Genomic DNA, 3,989 nt, shown 5'->3' with positions numbered 1-3,989 from the left:
ATTACAGAGATGTGAACCATAACCGGTATCTAATACCTAAGAAGTAGAGTTAATTGAATGTTTACTTCAATTTAGAACATATCGTTTCCAGAACTCTTCTGGGCAAGATATTCCCTGCAGTTACGCCTCCAATGTCCAGGCTTCTTGCAGTGATGACATACATCATAAGTCTTGTCAGCCTTAACTGGTCTGGCTGCCTCAACGGATTCAGAGATTGCCGCATCAAGGGCAAGTTCTTATTGGGACGTTGGAAAGAATGCTTCTTTCCATTCCCATGTGGATCAACCTTCATACCAGATGAAGAACCCACATAAAGAACCAACTTCTCTTTCTTGATGGTTGATTCAAACGTAACAAGCATATTCACCAACTCCTCAAGGGTCGGCTCCATCTTGTTCATGTTGAAGTTAACCACAAAAGGATCAAATGAGCTAGGCAATGATAACAGCAACATGTCGGTGGTCAACTCCAAAGGCAAGATCAGATCCATGCCAACGAGCTTGTCCACGAGCCCAATCAACTTCAGGCCATGCTCATGGACGGAGGCCCCATCTCGCATACGCAAAGTGATCAGCTCGTTGACGGTAGCATGCCTAAGAGGCCGTGTTTGCTCACCAAAGAGCTCCTTGAGATGCAAATGAATGTTAGCAGCACTCTTTGCATCCTCAAAACGCCTCTACAGCTCATCATTCATAGAATTCAGCATATAACACCTGGCTATCAAGTCATGGTCACACCATTCCTTGTAAGCCTGTAATTCCTCAGGAGTGCAGTCAGTCGGAGCCTCAACAGGGGGCGACTCAGCCAGTGTATATGCTACCCTTTCCGAATTCAAGACGATTTTTAGGTTTCTTAGCCAAGTAGGGTAATTAGGTTCAGTTAATATGTGTTTGTCGAATATTACGGATATCGGATTGCGAATCGAAGACATTGTCAATTTGTACTGAAAAGTAAAAACTGATAAATGTTGATGACTATTTTAAAATATTTAGTAAGATATGAAATTTGGACTTTTACTTCATAAATATTTGCTCCCACTGTTTTGACATCTTTCACTACCCTCTAGTGAAAACGGGAAACTCCTTTCCTCAGTATATACGTAAGGTCCAATTAGCGAATTATGATCCCGAATAATATCAGCAAATCACAATTCCTAAAAGATAGTTTCCAATTGCATCACAATGCAACCCTCTACGTAAACTTTTGTCTCACGTTTAATTAGGACCCAATAATATGACGTCGTTCATCTTCACGTGTCAAGCCTTACCCATCGATGTTGAACCTTGATGGACGGTCGTCATGAGTTCCCCCAATAGTATGAGCCGAAATCATGGGAGTTCCACGTTGTTCACATCACCATGTCAATGGATGTCACAGCTTTCCGGCACCCAGGGCCCCCCCAATAATATGAGCCGAGCCCCGAGTACGAGTAGCGTTCATCATGCATCTATTGTCGATGGAAGACATGGAAATTATAAACAAATTTATAATTCCCCTTTTCGGGCTTGATATTAATTTTGAATCTTATTCCAAATGAGGGTTTTTAATTTTGAAAGGTCTCATCATTAATTTTATTTAAAATCTCGCCATGTTTGATCGTATGTTTGCCGGATTCATGCAACTTTGTTATTATCATAATAATAACGCACATACTCATTATTTATAACATATCATGTGGGGGCCCGTGCTCTTGATTAACGTTTAATGACCAAACAACCAGGATTTATTAACGTAAACAGCGAAAGCGATTAAAATTTTTTCCATTTTGGGCCTACAGAAATTTCGGCATGACCTATTCGTAAATAGGACATCCCAAAAAAAATCAAAACATCACAAAACAATATTTATATACTCGAAATAAAGTCATAATCGCAATTCACAAACCTATAGCCGCACTGGCCGGGACTAAACACATGCAGAGCCGGCAAGGCTCGATCACACCACTTTCAATTCAAAACATCGTAAAACAACAGTACAGCTACACGGGGCATCTCCCCGGTAAATGTATGACTCCATAATATAGTGTATATATATATATCTGGGAAACTCTCAACCACGACTCGACGACTGGGCACCACTACCTGACGCTCCACCAGACGCGTCAAATCCTCCTGGATAACCTGCTATGGCATCAAAAACAACCACAGCATAAAAGAAACGAGGGGTCGGGCCCCAGTACGACGAACCAGTAATATTACGTCAAATATAACTGACATGAAATAAAATCAAGTACAATGCGATGCGATGCAATGTAATGCAATGCGTTAAAGGTAACAACAAAATAATGGATACCAAAGCGGAGTCCAAATGAAACGCATCAGCAACAAGAACAGTGGCCACCCGTGCCAGGAATGCAGCAACGTAATAGCATGCCGCCGCTATCCATGCACGTAGCATCGAGGGTACGGGTGCGACCCGCTCAGCCCTCATGCAAGTCATCAGGAGTGCTAGTCCTATCACCCATTCCATCGATGAGATGTCAGGAGTGATCTAATCCTATCACTCACTCCATAGATGACGCAACATCGCAACAGATCAGTAATGCTAGCAATCAACGGAGTCAAGGCTCGAAATGCTATGCATCAACTCAAATAAATCCATGAATGCAATCAAGTATTCACAGAAGCACATAAAGCACGTCACAACTTATTACAAAGTACTTAACGTCATTTCACATCACTATAGACGTCATAATAAAACGGTTCATACGTACCTCAACAGACTTTAATTTACCACAAAATATCTTAAGGATTTCTCGCAGAATCCAATCCTGTGGCAAATAATACATTTCATATCAAGTCCCATTTATTTTTCCAATATTCACTAATTTAGCCTAAAATTCCAAAAATTCTTAATTTAGGCTTTAAAATTTCTAAAATTAATATATGTCAATTCTATAGCGTCTAAACATTTAATTGTTGAACACTAAAATTCGAAAACCCAATCTAAAATACTTGAATTTTCGAAATTATGCCCAATTAAATTCTGAAATTTCGTTAATACCTCCAATGAGCTCCGATATATCACCTACAATCAATAATACAACATATATTAATTATTGGAACTCAATTGACTTAAAATCCCCAAAATTCGAAACCCTAAATTCATAATTATACCTCTGAAATTTCGAAAAATGCTTAAAGCTTCGAATTTAAGCTTTACACAACCTAACCCAAGCTTCCTTCCAACTTTTCCGGCGAAAAACAGGCGACGGTCTCCGACGGGTTTCCGAGAGTCGCGAGTTTTCTGTGAAATTTTGGTATCAATGGATAGCTCTCGTCGAGAGGATTCCGAATATGTATTTACTTTATTTTTTGGACTATCGGAGCGGCCACAATCGACGGTCAAAGCTTAGAAATCGAAAAGAAAGAAAGGACGATGAAGCTTTCGGTGATGGAGGAAATCGGGGAGAGAGAAATAAATTTTTACGTTTATCTTTTTTTTTTTTAACTTACTTAATGACATTTGGGCTGGGCTTTGAGGTTTCCGGTTGGACTGGGCTCTCACATTCTCCCCTACTAAATAAAAGATTTCGTCCTCGAAATCTAACATACACAAAATTTATACAAAAGTGGTCTATAAACATTTACCACTGATAGTACACAGAGAAATCAGAATACATGGAATAATTTATTACATTTTCAAACAAATGAGGCCATTCCTGACGCATCTTAGCCTCTAATTCCCATGTAGCTTCTTCTCTCCCATGTCTACTCCACTGCACCATAACCAGTGGAATCGTCTTATTCCTGAGTTTCTTCACTTTGCGATCAAGAATTTGCACTGGATGCTCAACATAGCTAAGGGAACTATCCAACTCCACCTCATCAGTCCTCAAGACATGAGAAGGATCTGGCTCATACTTTCGTAACATAGATACATGAAACACATCATGTATCGCAGACAAACTCTGCGGCAAGTCCAAACGATAAGCCAACGTGCCAATCCTCTCAACAATCGCATATGGACCAATATAACGCGGAGCTAGC

General features: G+C 40.1%; 1 long non-coding RNA gene across 2 annotated transcripts; it reads right to left on the bottom strand.

Moving 5' to 3' along the window:
* Window positions 1-2,017: 2,017 nt before the first annotated feature.
* On the bottom strand, window positions 2,018-3,403 carry LOC140804896 (uncharacterized). Of its 2 annotated transcripts, none has more exons than XR_012112233.1 (3): window positions 3,004-3,403; window positions 2,293-2,770; window positions 2,018-2,120 (listed from the first exon to the last, which is right to left on the bottom strand). It is a non-coding gene; the product is annotated as an uncharacterized lncRNA (long non-coding RNA). The 2 variants fall into 2 exon arrangements; XR_012112232.1 differs by lacking the exon at window positions 2,018-2,120 and having other exon boundaries at window positions 2,253-2,770; window positions 3,004-3,027; window positions 3,117-3,403.
* Between the last annotated feature and the right edge of the window lie 586 nt (window positions 3,404-3,989).

Source organism: Primulina eburnea, chromosome 11 (genome assembly GCF_022965805.1).
Source record: "Primulina eburnea isolate SZY01 chromosome 11, ASM2296580v1, whole genome shotgun sequence".
NCBI classification, from domain to species: Eukaryota; Viridiplantae; Streptophyta; class Magnoliopsida; order Lamiales; family Gesneriaceae; genus Primulina; species Primulina eburnea.
Note: the sequence above shows the minus strand (reverse complement) of the source record. Positions and strands in the feature narration are given on the sequence as shown.